At 44.9% G+C, this 18,758-nt stretch overlaps 1 protein-coding gene across 2 annotated transcripts in view; it reads left to right on the forward strand.

Moving 5' to 3' along the window:
* The window catches only part of LOC119975498 (SPHK1 interactor, AKAP domain containing), a 545,083-nt gene that overhangs the window by 155,599 nt on the left and 370,726 nt on the right, over window positions 1-18,758 (forward strand). The window contains exon 1 of one of the 2 annotated variants that reach the window (XM_038815239.1): window positions 11,377-11,415. The exons of the other annotated variant lie outside the window; for it this stretch is intronic. The gene's annotated coding sequence lies outside the window, so the exon portion shown is untranslated. Of the gene's footprint in view, window positions 1-11,376; window positions 11,416-18,758 lie in introns of those variants that run through there. 2 annotated transcript variants of the gene reach the window in all.

Below are 18,758 nucleotides of genomic sequence, written 5' to 3' on the forward strand. Positions count from 1 at the left end.
CCATTTTTACTGTGGGAAGTCTTGCACAAGCACAAGTGTGACTAAATGTTTTTAGTACTACCTCACTTCTTTTTGTTTCCCTTTCAAATAAGGTAATCCTGAGCACAGCCTGTTCCTTTCCGGGTTTTACAAGGGGTGTCCCAATACTCCCCTAGCTCTCAATTAATTGTTGCCGGGTATTTGATATTTTGTTTGCTACTCCCAGTAGAAGGAGCAACTGTTCCAGAACTTTCACGTAGAAAGCTTCCATTGATGCTGTTTTCACCAAAATCTTGTTTGAATTTCGAGTCCTTCAATGGCTGTTGCTACTATTTGTCACCCCCCCATTTCCAGCTTTGGTGTCGCGATGTTTTTACCTTTTTAATCCTTTTTGGATGATTACTGCGTGGGTCAACAATTTTTCTTACTCCACTAGATTTCTGATTTTCGGGTGTTTGAAGTGTGGATTGACCAGCTCTTTGCCAGTTTCTTTGTGATATTTTTAAAGGATAGGCTTGCAGACTGACGTGCGATCAATAACCACAGAAATGAAGGAGTAGTCTGAATTGAAGGCTTTAATCTACAAGATGTTTCCCCAGCAGTTTGAGTACAGAAAGAACGATGGCTGCTGGGAAACACGGGTTCTTATACCCCGCCTCATTGGGCGGAGCTACCTTTGTCTTGACCAATGAGAAACCACACTTGGGCCAATGAGCAGCAAGCCTTCTCCACCAATAGCAGCTCACACTCCCAGGTACCGTAGTACCTCTAGTCATACTACCACACAGACCACAAAGGTACAAAACAAGCAAGAGCTTTATTAGAAAGCTGTTTTCTCAGAGGTAGATGGAATAGACTGACAATTAGCCCGCTTAAACTGCCGATCAGTATGTCACGTCATCGAACTCTTAGAGTGACATTGTTCCAATGAGGAACAAGCATGATACACAACAACTTGGACAACGGTACCGTGGCTAGGTTAGCTTCCAGGCTTGAGCTAATCAAGTCACCTTTTGAATACCCGGACAATGTAATTTTCTGAATACCACAGGCTGTTGGAGAAGGAAGGTCACATGACAAGCCAACCCTTTGTCAGTTTTAAGCACGTTTTCTCAGCAGAACCACGGAAAAGTAGGTCCCTCCTGCCTCCTTTCTTCTTCACCCCACCTGATGGGCTCTGAGCCTGTGAATACCCAGGGATGCATAGATTTCATAGATTTTACAGTGCAGAAGGAGGCCATTCGGCCCATCGAGTCTGCACCGGCTCTTGGAAAGAGCACCCTACCCAAGGTCAGCACCTCCACCCTATCCCCATAACCCCATAACCCAGTAACCCCACCCAACACTAAGGGCAATTTTGGACACTAAGGGCAATTTTTCATGGCCAATCCACCTAACCTGCACATCTTTGGACTGTGGGAGGAAACCGGAGCACCCGGAGGAAACCCACGCACACACGGGGAGGATGTGCAGACTCCACACAGACAATGACCCAAGCCGGAATCGAACCTGGGACCCTGGGGCTGTGAAGCAATTGTGCTATCCACAATGCTACCGTGCTGCCTGATTGAGCTGCTGATAGAGATTACAGTCTCCCAAAGAACAACCAACCCAGTCATCAACATCTTTAAATCGGAAGCACCAAGACCATCAAATTCAGCCCTCAGCCAGATGAGTCACCAAAATATAGACTGTCTCCACTTTTATATTTTTTTATGGGCCCCAAACCTATCCTTTCCTACTCTGTAATCAGCATTTGCGTGAGTGTGAAAGGTAGGTCAGTTTAAGTATAAGAAAGTTAACTTCTCCCCTTGTTAAACTCAAGAACGCCTGTCTTATTGGTTCTTTTGTGGTCACAGCATGTGAACAGTTAAGGGGTCAGCACGGTAGTACAAGTGGATAGCACTGTGGTTTCACAGATCCAGGTCCCAGGTTCGATTCCCTGCTGGGTCACTATCTGTGTGGAGTCTGCACGTTTTCCCGGTGACTGCGTGGGTTTCCTCCGGGTGCTCTGGTTTCTTCCCACAGTCCAAAGACATGCAGGTTAGGTGGATTGGCCATGATAAATTGCCCTCAGTGACCAAAAAAGGTTAGGAGGGGTTATTGGGTTACGGGGATAGGGTGGAAGGGAGGGTTTACGTAGGTTGGTGCAGACACGATGGGCCGAATGGCCTCCTGCACTGTATGTTTTATCTTTCTATCTTTCCTACTCATTGAATTGGCAAGTATACCCTTGACAAACAAAATACATGTTACGGTCAAACAAGGGGAGATCAAAGAGAGGAGACATTCAACCATTCCTTATCTGGTCAAAACAACATTAACAACTAGTCAAGAAAAAGCAGACATCTAAAGCAAAAAACAAAGTATTGCTAATGCTTGAAATCTGAAATAAGAATGGAAAATGTTGAAATCACTTAAGTCAGGCAGCATCGATGGAGAAAAAAATTTCAAGTTTCAGGTGCTGTGCACTGTCAGAGCCAATATAAAACTTCTTATCAGGGATTAAGTAGGTTATTTAGAAACATTCTGCATATATTTCCAGCAATAGTGGAGTCCAGTTGTAATTAAATAACTATCAGTTTGATACTGATCTCCACTAGGCTCCAGTGGATAGAAAAACAATTAAAGAGATAGGTGAGTAAATGCGATATAAATTGAGTATGAATTTATATAAAGAAAGAAATATTCACACTTCATGGCACCTTTCAAGACCTCAGGGTGTCCCAAAGCTAATCAAGTACTTTTGAACCATTGTAATGAGGAAATGTGGAAGCCAATTTGTGCATGGCAAGGATTTGCAAACAAGGTTATGGTAATGATCAGATAATCTGTTTTTAGTAATGCCAGCTGAGTAAAAGTGTGGCCAGAACACTGGGGAGAAGACCGCTGCTTTTCTTCAAAGTGGTGCTATGGCATCTTCTGTTTCCACCTGAGCGGGTGGACATGGCCTCAGTTTAATGTCTTGTCTGAAAAATGGGCAGCAGAATTCTCTGTCGGCAGGATCCTCTGCTCCGCTGGCAGCGCACCCATGCATGTGTGTTTTCCAATGGCATGGGGGTGTCCAGAATGGGAAATCCTATTGGATAGCTGCCGGATAGGGGATCCTGCTGCTGGCAAGGGCATGCTGCGCAGGAAAGCGCGGCTGGCGGACTAGAGAATCCCTCTTGGGATGTCCAATGGAGCAGCACTCGTTCAGCCCTGCACTAGCATGTCAGCCTCGATCTTTTGCTCCTGTCTCCGGAGTGAGGATTGAACCAGGCAGTTGAGTCCTGCACACAAATTAGCCCATTGATTTCATCCACAAGATCTGGATCTCCAGACTCTTCAGCAAATGGGAAGGTAATTTCTCCATCCAGCACCTCCAGTTCACTTCTGCTTTCCATTACACTGGACTAACCCCTCTCCTCATCCTGACTTCCCTGGGTGGAGGTCTGGGCTGACATTTGAGAGGCGAGGAGTGAGGATTGGGTGGGGGGCAGAGGAGGGAGCAGGTGACGAGAAAGTGCTGCCATGGTATCTGTTCCTCCTCTTTTTTTTTTTTAACCACTTGATAGGCAAATCTTAAAGAAGAAATGTGATGAGGATCGGATTCGAGGAGCTAATTTGAAATGTATTTTTAGTTGAACATGTCCGTCGTTTTTTGAAATGTTTTTGCAATTTTCTGTAGTTTGGTCGAATCCAATACCATCCAGGCAGACTGCCCTGAGACCAGTGAGATCAGTGTCGTGTCTACATCTGCACTGTCCAGAGTTGACCAGAGACCATGAAAGGCCAGATCAAATAATTTATCTTCTCTCGGAGCACAACTTGATATAAGCAAACAGGGAATGGGGTGGGTTTGCCAGCAGAAGCATTGTTAAAGCCTTGTTGTTAACCCTTAAAATGAAATTTTTAATTAACAACAAGGTGCAGCCTAAGAGGCATCACAATAGGAGCTGCTACCATAAGATCATAAGCAATAGGAGGAATAGGCCACTCTTCCCATTGAAACTGTTCCACCATTCAGTAAAGTCACAACCGATTGGATTGTCAGCTTAGCTCCACTTTTCTGTCAGCCCCTAATAGTCCTTAACTCCCTTATCAATCAAAAACCTGTCTAACTCACCCTCAGATATATTCAACGACCCAGCTTCCACCGATTTTTGTGAGAAGGAATTTTCAAGACTAATGTTATGGCACGGCAGATAATAAATGCCACCGTTTTTCCCCCAAACAACATCCAACATTTTATTGATCTTTGGGTGAAATCCAGCATCTAGTTAGCATCCCCACAGATTATGTTCCAGGTTTGGGAAAGCCAGCTTCAGTATTCAGTACAGAAATTCTTCTCTGTTCGAGTTTTGATTTTAAACAGCAGTAAAAGCTTGTTTTCGGGAGAGTCTGCTTTCTGCAGCTGGGTGTGGCTATGATGGGAGCTGTTTCACTACCCTTTTCTCCAGTTACCTTACCATGGATATATTAGGCTGGATTATCTGTAGTCTGACGCCGAAATTGTGATCGGCAATCGGGCGGAGAAAGGATTCCGATGTCGATATCGGGGCCGGTGATGGTTTGACACGGTCCGCCATGCTCTGCCCCCTCCAAACCGGTGTCATCGTGATGTGGGCTGTGCGCCGTTTCAACGCTGTTGGCGCATCATTTAACAGCTTACCCCCAATGGTCCGCCCCCAATGGGCCGAGTTCCCGACAGCACGGTCCCGAGCATGCGGGATCCTGGTGTGCCAGCTGCGGACAGTGTCCAACGCCGCCACACTCAGCCGGGATCCATGCCGCTGGCTGGGGGGCTTCTGCTAGGGCTGGGGGGATTGGTGGAGGGTGGCCAGGGGTGACCAGGGGGTAGGCTGTGGGGTCGCCTTTAGTTAGGTTTGGATCGCGCAGGGCCGGAGCCATGCTGTACGACACGACCTGTGCAGGTTGTCAGCCATGAGCATGCGCGACCCAGGACCCGGCCATATTCCGCCCATTTTCCGCACGGTCTGTGGGAATTTCACTCGGCGCCAGTGCTAGCCCCTCACCGGTAGTGGAATTGGTGAGGGTTTTGCGCCGATTTTTCGGTTATGAAACTCCATACATGCTTCGCTGGGGTCAACACCTAGTCTACCATCAGAGAATCGAGCCCATTGTTTTTACCCTTTGATGTTATTCACCCTGTGGCTTTCAGCATGTGCCAATTCCCTTACCTCTGCTCTTTGAAGTCACTTGTTCTATACTCTATTGTTTCCCCATAGTGACTTAGGTAAACACTAATTTACATCTCAGGAATACCTCTTCAGACAGCTGTAACACTAGGAATGGTCACCTCCAACAGGAGAGAATCAAACCATCACCTTTGACATTCAATCACATTGCCATTGCTGAATCCCCCACTGTCAACATCCTGCGGGTAGCCATGACCAGAAACTGAACTGGACTAGCCATATAAATACTGTGGCTGAAAGATCAGGTCAGAGGCTGATAATCCTGTGGTGAGTAACTCACCTCCTGACTCCCCAAATCCTGTCCACCATCTACAAGATACAAGTCAGAAATGTGATGGAATACTCTCCACTTATCTGGATGAGTGCAGCTCCAACAACACTCAGGAAGCTTGACACCATCCAGGGCATCCCATTCTCAATCATTCACTCACTCCACCACCAACGGACATTGGCAGAAGTGTGTACCATCTGCAAGATGCACTGGTGGATTCTTTAGACCATCCAAACCCACGACCACTACATCTCGAAGAACAAGGTCAGCAGACACATGGGATCACCATCACTTGGATGTTCCCCTCCAAGCTGCCCACCATCCTGACTTGGAAATATGTTGCCATTCCTTCAGTGTTGCTGGGTCAAAATCCTGCAAATTCCTCCCGAACAGCACTCTGAATGTACCTACATCGCAGGGATTGAAGTGGCTCAAGAAGGCAGCTCACCACTACATTCTGAAGGACAATGAAAGCCTCGCCAGCGACATCCACATCCCTTGGATGGCTAAAAAACATTACATTTCAGGCTGGTGTGATGATACGATTCACACTGCATGACGTAAGGAGTTATTCTCCATCAGGGATATCCCTGGAATTGTTTCGGAAGAATGTTTTCATTTTTTTAAAGGGGTAACAACCAGAATTCTCCTGAACATAACATTTTATTATAAATGGGATCTACCTTGAAGTAGGAATGCATCTCCTGGATATTCCTTTACTTTTTATGAACGAAACATAGATATTTATTGGAAAACAATTTCACCAGGTGGTTGATCAGTTAACTGAAAGCCTTTTATAATTGAATCCCACCTTTATCAGGATCAACGTCCATAGTTTAATGATTAATTCTAAAATGTAAGTCACAATCAGCTATCTCTCTTGAAAGATGTACGAGTTGATGACAGAGGCTTCATTTTAAAGGTTGAGTCACATTCTGTACTGAGCAAACCGTCTCAAGATAAAAAATGGAATAAAATGCTCTGCATGTAACACAATGTACTTCTTATAAATAATGTTGATTAACGCAATAGAATAATAAAGGCCAAAGTGTCCCTGAAGCCAAATAACTTAACAGTTAATATTCATCACTGCCTTTGTTTACTCAATCTCCTAAGCACTTAATGTTCCTTCGATCAATTTTCATTAATATCCACAGTGTGTTTGACTGGGTTCCCCTGCAACAACATCAAAATTATAGCAGATAAAACCAGTTTGCAAAAATAAATAGCTCCATAGTCAACCAATCTGTATCAGGAACATAGCTGACTCTGTTTAGAAGGACAAGAAAAATTAAACTTGCACCAATACAAAGTACACTACTTTATATGTTGGGGGGGTTGGTCAGCCCAGTTGGCTGTATGACTGGTTCGTGGTGCACTCAGTGAAGCCAACGTATGCACCCAGCTTGAGAGCTCTCCCATTTAAGACAGAGATGAGGAGAAATTTCTTCCCTAGGGGTCCTTAATCATTGGAATTCTCTCCCCCAGATAGCAGTGGAGGCTGGGTTATTGAATATATTCAAAGCTGAGTTAAACAGACCCTGCCTGCGACCAGAAGAACTGAGAGCAGGCTCACGGCTGCAGCACCTTATACTTCCTGTAGTGGGAGGGGCCATGGGCGGAGCCATGGGCGGAGCGAAGGGTGGAGCCCTGTACAAGCTCCTCATCTCCCCCTATGGGCAGAGCTGCGCAACGGCTCACATACAGAGCCCACAAGGACATAATACTATGCATTTCAATACAGTGTGAATTACAATACAGTATGAATTCACCACACTCTCATTCTTCTAAACTCCAGAGAGAATAGGCTCAAGTTACTCTTCCTCTCATCATAGAATAACCCTCCAATTCCTGGAACTAATTTAATGGTCGTTCACTGTACTGCCTCCACGGCAACTATTTCCTTCCTTAGATGTGGAGACCCAAGCTCCACAGCACAGCACTCCTGTATGTGTCTCATCAAAGTCTTATACAATTGTAGCACGGCTTCTTTATTTTTCTACTCTAATCCCATTGCAAAATGGCCCTCATGCCATTTGCCTTCTGAATTGTCACTGTACCTGCATGCTAAATTTGTGTTCCTTGTACGAGCACACCCAAGTCTCTCTGAAAATCAAAATTTACAAGTTTTGCTCCTTTAAAAAAAGTTCTGCTTTTCTATTCTTATGACTAAAGTGAATAGCCTCACACTTCCTCGGATCACATTCCATCTGTCACTTTGTTGCCCACTCACTTAACCTGTCCATATTTCTCTGCAGCCTCTGTGTGTCCTCCCACAGCTTAGATTCCCATCTAAGTTTGTATTGTCAGCAAAATTAGATACATTACTCATAGCCTTTTTACCCAAGTCAATTAAAATAGATTGTAAATAGCTGAGGTCCCAGCACTAATCCTTGCATCTCTCCACTGTTCACTGCCTGCCAACTTGTAAATGACCTTTTTATCCTACTCTTTGCTCCCTGTCCATTCACCAATCTTCTAAGCGAGCTAATATATTACCACCAACTCCATGAGCCATTGTCTTGTGTATTAACCTTTTATGTGGCACCTTTTTGAGTGCCTTTTTGAAATCCAGTGTACCATATTTCCTGTTTCCCCTTTATTTACCAACTAATTACATTCTCAATAAACTCCTACAGTTTAGTGAAGCATAATTTCCCTTTCTTAAAACAATGTTGATTTTGTCTGACCATATTAAGATTTTGTAAGTGCATTTTTGAGACTTTTTGGAAAATACCGATGTCAGGCTAACTAGTCTATAAGAACATAAGAGCGAGGGGCAAGAGTAGGCAATTCAGCCCCTTGAATCTGCTCCGCATTCGATACAATCGTGCCCCAATTCCACTTTCCTGCTCCGTAACCCTTCAACCAATTACTAATTAAAAATCTGTCTATAGCCCTCCATTTTCTCCGTTTCCCCCCTTTTTTGCAGAGCATGCTTAATGGTGCCTTGTCTCTGATTCTCCAGATACATCTCATCAATCGGGACGAGAGGATGTCGCTGGGAAGTCTGTGTTTCACCCCATCCATCTTGTTCCGTGCTTTCCTCTGCAAGTTGAGAATGTGACACATTTAAATTGGCAATATGACTTACAGGTGTATCCACCTGCCAGGGTGCACCCCATTGCATTGAAACTTATGTATTGGAACTGTACCCTTAAGAATGGACACCAACAAGTGTCGGTTGCTGCTGATTAGTGGGTAATCCTGGTAAGCATTTAAAGTGATGTAATACAGTGTGAGAGTGAGGTAACTATGCACTATGCATGTTTAATACATAACAAGGTTATGATGGATATTTCTAGTCAGCATGGCAGCCAGATCCACTGAATTATGAACAGTGCAATTACTTTAATAGCCACCACAATGCATGTGACCTGAAAGATTTATTTGGGTATTTGCCATCTGTTAGATATGCAAAGGGTTTCTCTCATCTTACTTTGCTGCTCCTAAAGTATTTTAATGATGCTCTTTGAAAAATGAGCTGTCCGTCAGACAACTAGAAACAAACACAGTGAAATTATCACTTACTTTTAATTTTTAATTACCTTACTTTTATCAACGTGCTGACTAAAATGGGCTGCCCTTTAAACTGCTGCAGACTCAGCTCGTTTCTCTCCCAAGCCACTGACTAGGAGCTCGTGAGTGACCGAGCTCCCAATTAGAGGAGTTATTCACGCTGATAGCTCATCCAGAAAATACAAATACCAATTGTGGCTAATGCCAGAAATACAGACGGTATCAGCACACCAACAATAGATGCATGCAAATTGCGTACGTCCCATCTGAGACCTGAGCCAAGAAGCTACACGAATAACACTTTCAGTGGAAAATCTTTCTCAAAGAACAACAGGAGTGAGATAAAAATGGTTTACAGGCTCCACAACTGGATGAAATTAAAATAACAGAGGGCTGTGGTGCATAATTTTTGAATTTTACTATCCCACCATTGCACATATGTATGAGTAAAGCGGAGCTCATCTGTTCTTGACTGCATGTGAGTTTACTTGTTGCGTGTTAGTGTTTGTTTGACTAACAGGTGCTTGTGCACTGTATAACTTGACTAATTATTTCTGTTTAATTTGTTAAGAGTGTACTTGATTGAAAATATGGTACAATGCATCTTTAATATGTGGCTGTGTAGCACCTGTATTTCCAGTGGTACGGGTGCCATTTTGGATCCAAAATGGTGTCTGCATTATATGCGTAAACCTCTGTGTAGGCTGTGATGTGACAAACACTATATGCGTAAATTGTTGGCACGGATGCTGAGAGCGTGTACCGGAAGTATTTTCAGGGTAATTACTGATTGATTCATACTGGCTGTTGCTGAGTTAGTAAAAGTGCTTGGACTTCTGTTACCAAAAGCTGATAATGCAGACAGTGATGTGGCACATGGTAACGCACTTGGTTCTCACTTCAACGGTTCTGTTCAGACCACTTGGTCCCAATAATGAGTGCAAGGGTTTCTATTCCCCTTGGTCTATGGCACGGCAGGGAGAATGAGCAGAGTGTGTGTTGTGGTACACCTTTATGTGGGTGTGGTTGTTTTCTGTGTACATCATTGGAGGGGAAATGCAGAAATATATCAAGTGAGTCAGACTTAGACCCGGACTTTTGCTCCTCCCAGCGGTGGCGGGGTGAGCATGAATCGGAAAATCCCAGCCCAGCGATCGAATGTTGCATCATGATCAGCTCCACAAGTGCTGTCATGGAGTTGGCCATCAGTTCAATTCTGTAAAGGATGGGATCCAAGCTCTGTACAAAGTGCTGTGCCAATTTGACATATATCATTGACTTTCAGGCTTGACTACCAATGTACCCGATGCTTCAGTGTGACACAATCAGCTTTCTTCTTTAGGCTGTCCCATTGACATCCTCATTTGAGTTGCCTGCAGCAGAACTCATGTGCAACCTCTTCTTCCAAGCGAGCTGGCATCTGTGCTACCTTGTCAATCCCCTAACTGCAGGCCATTCATGCCCAGTGTCTCACCACATGGAGATGCTGCCACTCAAATATATGTAGTGTCAATATCTGAGATGATGGCTCAGATTGTCAGTGAGTGACTGTGGGTCTTTATTTACCAAGCTCTTCTTCCTCTGCCCCTTTTTTGCTCCTGGCCCACTCAGGGGGATTCATGTGATTGCTATTGAATCAAAAGCTGGTCTGAAACTGCCCACCTACATAATCTTCCTTAACATTCATTAATGCTTGAAGTAACATTGTCACTTGGTAAAGGCTAGTCTATTATGAAATGGCCTATTCCTTCTGCAGTAAGGCAGACACAGAAGAACACTAGAGCAGCAGTGGGCCAGGAAGTTCTAACTTACTGTGCAAGAATTTCTGTAAAGTAGGCCGCCAAGCAAGTAGAATATTAATTCCAATTATTCTTGACATTAAAATTCTAAGCTCACTTCATTTTGTTTTTTGTTGCACATCTGTTTGATAATATTACTACATCCACCTTATTCAAACTTCTTTTACGATGTCCAATGCTATTCTTGGCAAAAGGTAGTCACATCCTAAAATGGGGATTCATATTTACCCTCAATCTCATAATACAGAAAAACCCCCTCTACAATATGTCTGTCGAAACAGTCTGCAAAATCCTAAATCAATTGTCTGGTCTCCAAGTTACCAAATCTCATAGGTGTCGCAATCTCTATCAAAATAGATACTGTGGGAACTTAATCCATCATTAGGAAAATAAATCTCCATCCATAGAACAGACTGAAAGATACATCTGTGAGTATTGAAGATAGCATCATAGCTGAAAATAATATTTTCAACTCTTGACATAGTAGAAATAAAAGTTATAACCGGGAATGTTGAGATTCAAATCTTAACTCCTCAGTTCTTAAAGAGAATGTTATGTTCTGTGATGTAACCATTGTAATGATGTACACAGAACATATGGTTGATTCCCGTACCAGCCTCACACAAGTTATTAGAAGAGACCAGAAGTAAGTGAGAGAAAAAAAGACGACAACACAAGATATTCCAAACATTTTCTCAACTCTGGAAGCTCCTCCTCTTCTTAATCAACACAAAGTTGCCAACATTGGTGGGATCCCAGGGTGGCATGTGGCGCAATGGTTAGCACAGGGACTGCGGCGCTGAGGACCCAGGTTTGAATCCCGGCCCTGGGTCACTGTCCGTGTGGAGTTTGCACATTCTCCCCATGTCTGCGTGGGTTTCACCCCCACAACCCAAAGGTGTGCGGGATAGGTGGATTGGCAACGTTAAATTGCCCCTTAATTGAAAAAAAAATAATTGGATACTCTAAATTAAAAAAAAGAACATTGGTGGGATCCAGATATATGCATAACTGAACAACTAACCAGCAGTTTATAAGTTTTAATCTTGTATCTGGAGAGGTTCAAAGATGACAGTAAAACCCATGGACCTTCCACCCACCTGCAAACCTCAGAGACTTCCTGGTGAACACCAATTCCCTCATTGCAATCAGAAAGCAGTGCTCAGCCTGAAATGACAAGGGCCAATGACAGCAAGACACTGAGAGGAAAATGTTTCTAAGTAACGCAATGTGGGGGAAAAAAATAGAATGGAGTGATGCAGCACACAGCTCTATCATCCCCTCAGATTGGTCTCCAATCCCATTGTCACTGCACCTCATCTTACCGTGCACCTCCCTCCACAAACTAGTTGTAGTGTTTGCACTTTGGGACATATTGAGGACATAAACGATGCTATATAAATGCAAGTGTTTCTCTCTATGTATGTATTGATGGAGGTCTTGATTAAAGTATAGGAATATATTACAAGTTATTGGCAGATTGTTAAGCAAGTGTGTCAGAACATTAGCAGAGTTTTTTTAATAGATTGCTGAAGCATTGCTCAAAATCTTTGATCAGGATTTAAATGTAAGATGTCCGAATTTTCATTCATTGCTTTGAATTGCCAGATTTACAGATGAATGTGAATGTGAGACTGTGATGTACACTGTACAGGTGACAGAGTGAAAAAATGGAGACAGATGCAGGGCTAGATTCAGAGGTTCTAATTAAATTCATTAACTACAAATGATGTAGGAAGACAGGATGCTGACTCTGAAGTGAAAGATTCAATTAGACATTGAGAAGATATTCAAGGCTTTGGTGGAACTGTTCTTCCCTCATAATTGTAGCATGCATACCAGTTATCAAGCATTATTATGTCACAGTAACCCATTTAACAGTCATGTCACTCAATCCACCCATATTAAGCCTTGAAAAACTTTCCAATTTCCTGGTAAATTTTGCCTCCTATATATCACTAATTGTATTGTGCAGATGAAAAAGAAGTGTTTTATTTTTAGTTTTGCATATTCCCCTGCCACTTGCAAAGGGAAAGTGTTGGGAAAATTAAAGGAATCTTTTTTTGTGGAATCTGGGCAGTCTCCGTTTGGGAAATAGCTTGCTGAATCCTGAAATAGAATGATGAAATGGTTACTGCACAGAAGGAGGTCTTTTAGTCTGTTGCGTCTGAGCTAGTCCTTTGCAAGAAATAAAAAATGAAAATCGCTTATTAGAACATAGAACAGTACAGCACAGAACAGGCCCTTCGGCCCTCGATGTTGTGCCGAGCCATGATCACCCTACTCAAACCCACGTATCCACCCTATACCCGTAACCCAACAACCCCCCCTTAACCTTACTTTTTAGGACACTACGGGCAATTTAGCATGGCCAATCCACCTAACCCGCACATCTTTGGACTGTGGGAGGAAACCGGAGCACCCGGAGGAAACCCACGCACACACGGGGAGGACGTGCAGACTCCGCACAGACAGTGACCCAGCCGGGAATCGAACCTGGGACCCTGGAGCTGTGAAGCATTTATGCTAACCACCATGCTACCGTGCTGCCCCTCTTGTCCTATTGCCCCTATTGTCACGAGTAGGCTTCAATGAAGTTACTGTGAAAAGCCCCTAGTCGCCACATTCCGGCGCCTGTCCGGGGAGGCTGGTACGGGAATCGAACCGTGCTGCTGGTCTGCTTGGTCTGCTTTAAAAGCCAGCGATTTAGCCTGGTGAGCTAAACCAGCCAGCAAGAGAAATTTAGCTAGTTCAACTGCCTTGCTTTTTCCTCTTAGTTTAATTTCTTTTTACTTGATGTTTCATACAGCTCTGTTATCACAAGAGATTGTTCTCCAATCCCATTGTCGCTTCACTTCACCCTACCCTGTGCCTCTCTCCACAAACCAGTTGCAGTGTTAGCACTTTGGGACATCTTAAGGACCCTGATCCAATTCCTTTTCATAAATGTTGCAAGGCTTTTATGTTTAATAATATAATCTTCCAACTGTTAGCTGACTGGAAATGTAGCAGTTTGAACTGAGACAGAGCAAACTGCTTAAAAATGGAAGGCCGCATTCCAAGGTGAAGGTAAGAAAGCAAAATAAAAAACACCCTTAAGGGAGTGAAAAGAGAGAGACATTTGTTATAATTCCGACGCCCATCAAAATTCATAACAGTCTAAGGAAGAGGTTTTAAAAATGAGAAGTACTGGATATTGAAACAATGACTGCCACAGACAAACCCCCTCAAAACCTCTTGGAAATACATAATGGGTGAAGTATTTCAACGCAAGGCTGCCAGCCATTAGTGAGAGATTGCAAGTGACACAGATGGTGTCAAGAAAGTCTTCATCAGAGGAAGCAAGCTGGAGGCTGTTCCCACACTCTCTTGCTATTTTGAAATAATCATGTTGCCTGGTTTGAGAAGCGACTCCACCAGAAATCTACCAGCGAACCGAGATCTCACAATAATTACAACATTTTCCACATCTGACGGCATCCAAGAAACCAGCTAACCAGCTAAATTGGCCTAATCAGCATTTAAGAGTTATGTCTTAAGGGCAATGAAAGGACATTTTTTACATTATTTACATTTTTTTTAAAAACTGGATTCTAATGCACCTTATCATTGATGTGTATGTGTGTGTGTGACTATATAACATAGGAGCATTCGACCCATCAAGTCTGCCCTACCAGTCAATCATGTCTGATCTGTTTCTCATCCTCATTCTCCTGCCTTCTCCCCACAACCCCTGATCCCCTTATTATGATTACATGAGGGCTGAATACCTGACATGCATTCGTATTATTTTTCTCGGTGAATAAATTTGCTCTTTCTTTGACTCATAGAACATAGAACATTACAACGCAGTACGGGCCCTTCGGCCCTCGATGTTACGCCGACCCGTGAAACCATCTGAAGCCTATCTGACCTACACTATTCCATTTTCATCCATATGTCTATCCAGTGACCACTTAAATGCCCTTAAATTTGGCGAGTCTACTACTGTTGCAGGCAGGGCGTTCCACACCCCTACTACTCTCTGAGTAAAGAAACTGCCTCTGACATCTGTCCTATATCTACCACCCCTCAATTTAAAGCTATGTCCCTTCCTGTTGGTCATCACCATCCGAGGAAAAAGACTCTCACTGTCCACCCTATCTAACCCTCTGACTATCTTATATGTCTCTATTAAGTCACCTCTCAGCCTTCTCCTCTCTAACGAAAACAACCTTAAGTCCCTGAGCCTTTCCTCGTAAGACCTTCCCTCCATACCAGGCAACATCCTAGTAAATCTCCTCTGAACCTTTTCCAAAGCTTCCACATCCTTCCTATAATGTGGTGACCAGAACTGCACGCAGTACTCCAGGTGCGGCCGCACCAGAGTTTTGTACAGCTGCAGCATGACCTCGTGGCTCCAAAACTCAATCCCCCTACTGATAAAGGCTAGCACACCATATGCCTTCTTAACAGCCTTATTAACCTGGGTGGCAACTTTCAGGGATTTATGTACCTGGATGCCGAGATCTCTCTGTTCATCTACACTACCAAGAATCTTTCCATTAGCCCAGTACTCTGCCTTCCTGTTACTCCTTCCAAAGTGAACCACCTCACACTTTTCCACATTAAACTCCATCTACCACCTCTCAGCCCATCTCTGCATCTTATCTATGTCCCTCTGTAACCTATAACATCCTTCAGCACTATCCACAACTCCACCAACCTTCGTGTCATCTGCAAATTTACTAACCCATCCTTCTACACCCTCTTCCAGGTCATTTATAAAAATGACAAACAGCAGTGGCCCCAAAACAGATCCTTGCGGTACACCACTAGTAACTGAACTCCAGGATGAACATTTGCCATCAACCACCACCCTCTGTCTTCTTACAGCTAGCCAATTACTGATCCAAACCGCTAAATCACCTTCAATCCCATACTTCCGTATTTTCTGCAATAGCCTACCGTGGGGAACCTTGTTTGATTGACTCCTTATTGTTCACAGTTTAAATAGTTAAAATGCATTCTGATTCAGAAAAGGAATATCCTCATAAAAGAGAAACTTAAAGAGTGGAACCAGCTCACCCCTCATCATCTGGTCATAACAAATGTCACGATTCAATCTGCCTCAACCACAGTCACAGTAGTGCATTCCTGATCATAAACACGCACCGTGTAAAAACATTTTTCCTGATCTCACTTTTAGTTCTCTTGCCAATCAATGGAAATCTAGATGTGTCCTCTATTTCTCAACTCTTCTTCCAAATATAACAGTATCTCCCCTATCTGCTCTGCCCTGACCGCTCATGACTTTGAACATTGTTACGACACCTTGAGATAGTGCCGGTCAATTCCAGCCTCACTTGACCCAGAGTCACAACAGCAGTGAAATTAGATTAATTTAAATAGCCTACGTATTTGGTTGAGTCCAACAAACTATAGTCATCAAGTTTGTAACTTTTGAACACAAATAACCTTTTATTATGAACAGTATATTTAATTAAACAGGCAGAAAAAATAGCTGGCTATTTATTACCCATTTCCCAACCTCCCACCTGTTTCTAACTCGCCCCGTTCTTTACACACACACACACCATAAAGAAGGGAAAGGGTGGTGGAAAGGGAAATAAAATATTCATAAAAAGGATAGGGATCTTAGATTCACAGGGATGACTTCCAGTCAATTTCTTCCTGAAGTTCAGGCTATCCGTTTGGTACTTCCTTTGCTGCAGGCTTGATATAATCTTCTCAGACAAGGTTGTCTACCTTCCCTGCAGACTCAGCCTCATTTCAAGTTCACAGCAAAGGGTATTCTAGACATTCACTACTTTCAAAACAATAGATCAAGGGCAGACTTCTCCATCCCGCCAACCCTATTTTCCGGTGCTCCACGCCCCTCGCCAGCAGCAGGATTCCCTGTTCCCGCACCTGACCAATGGGGTTTCCCATTATGGCCACCCCCATGCCATTGGAAACCTGCGGCATGGGTGCGCTGCAGGCGAAGGGGAGGATCCCGCTGACAGAGAATCCCGCTGCATTTCTTTTACTTTAGCCCCTGAAGGGCAACAAGCTGCTGATTTTGATACACAACATCTCCAGCTTCCACCTATAGACAGCAGGCAGAAGACAACAGAGAGAAAACAAAAAGCACCTTTCACTTCTGAGGTCTGATCAATTCTGGAAAAATCTCTCAGAAGCATTACCCAGCAAGAACCAATCACTGACTGTTGCCAGGCAGAACACTGTCCTTGTCAAACCTATTGGTGCCAGTTAACCAATCAAGCTGATTCCCTCCAAAATCGGTTCATCCCATCTACGTAGAGTCTGGGTACTCCTTCTCCCAAAGACAAAGCCTGAGAATATAGGGCGCGATTCTCTGGAAAAATTTCTAAGTGCAGTAGCGAGTGGGAACTGCCACGAGCATCCCGGTGCTCGGCCTGTCGAGGTCAGCATTGCTATTCAATGTTAATCGACCCACTTAACGAGGCTCCATGGGCCTTTTGCCACAAATGAAGGCTCACCAGCCAATTTGCTGGCACCACGCTCACCAGCTAACCAGCTAACCAGCTCACCGCTAACAAGGGCGAGCAACACTTAAGCAGCACTTGCTCAGCCAACCCCACCCAGCTCTCAGCAACGGTGCTGAGACTGACACCAAGATTCGGGGATGTTGACCTGGGGGGGGGGGGCTCCTAAAGGCAGTGGAGGTCAGGAGGGATCTTCCGCGAGCGACCTGGAGGGTCAGCCATAAGGCAGCCAGTACCGCCTGGGATGAGGTGGCGGCGACTGAGAGCGCCGTGAGTGTGACCAGGACTGGCCTCCAGTTCCGGAAAAAGGTCAACGATCTACAATGGGCAGCACGAGTGAGTCGACCAAAATGCCCCCCACCCGCCCCCGAGACCTTTCTGCCCCACGCGAGCATCCACCCCCAACTCTCCATGCGACCCCTAACCCTCCCTCCATCTCCCCTCCCCCTTCAACCCACGCAACACTCTCCCCACACACCCTCTTCAACCACACCAACCCATCCTCCACACCACCACCCCCACCACTGTGAACCACACATATGGCTAATGAATCCCTCTCTGTCTCCTCAGGAAAAGCTCTCCCACAATTGCGAGGAGAGGGTCCAAACTGGCGGTTTGGGACCAGATATAAGAATCCTCACCTCCTTTGAGGAGCGGGCCCCTGGAAATGACTGATGTTGCTGAGGACAGAGCAATCACCAATGCAGAAGCTGGTGGACACAGCAGAGGTGAGGAACCACCAGGCCCCAACTAATGGACCTGTGAAACATGAATTGTTATTGCCTTTCTGACTGGCACATCCCTCCCATTGACCACATGTCCATTCTCCCACAGGTCCTCCAGCTGATGGCGCCAGCCCATCCCGGGTGGCCCCCTCTCCAGTCTCCCATGAGAACACCTCAGAGGAAAGCTCCGAGGATGCCGCCATAATAGTCATGGTACAGCTGTCATCCCCACCCTCCACCAGGCACCTCGGTGGGAAATGTAAGTGGTCAAGCTTCTGGGAGACATTCTGGTGGGCATCACGCTGCTGAGACAGCGGCCGGAGGGCTGCTGGATCCCAGGACTCAGCTGGGTCCCAGCCTTATACTGAGCCTGTGGAAGAGGTCATCCTGGAGCTGATGGAGACGATAGGGTGCGGCCGGGAGATTCAGAGGGAGATGTTAGCGTCACGGCAGCAGATCCATAGCCATTTGGAGGAGTCCCAGAGACTACTGGCGCAGGAGCTGTCACCGGCAATGCGTGCACTGAGGCCAACACTGCTGGGATTGTGACCGCAGTAGCGAGCCTAGTGCATGATGTCAGCACCATGAGTGAAGGTGTCCAATGCAGTGTGCAGTCAGTAACGGCCATAGCTGAGGGTCTCGGCAGAATGTCCGACTCACAGGGGGATGTCACCCAGTACCAGGCTGACCTTGGTGAGGTTCTGCGGGACATGTCCCGCTCTCAGATGGGAATGGCCAAGGCGCTGCAGAACATG

The sequence above is a fragment of the Scyliorhinus canicula genome, chromosome 13, assembly GCF_902713615.1.
Source record: "Scyliorhinus canicula chromosome 13, sScyCan1.1, whole genome shotgun sequence".
NCBI classification, from domain to species: domain Eukaryota; kingdom Metazoa; phylum Chordata; class Chondrichthyes; order Carcharhiniformes; family Scyliorhinidae; genus Scyliorhinus; species Scyliorhinus canicula.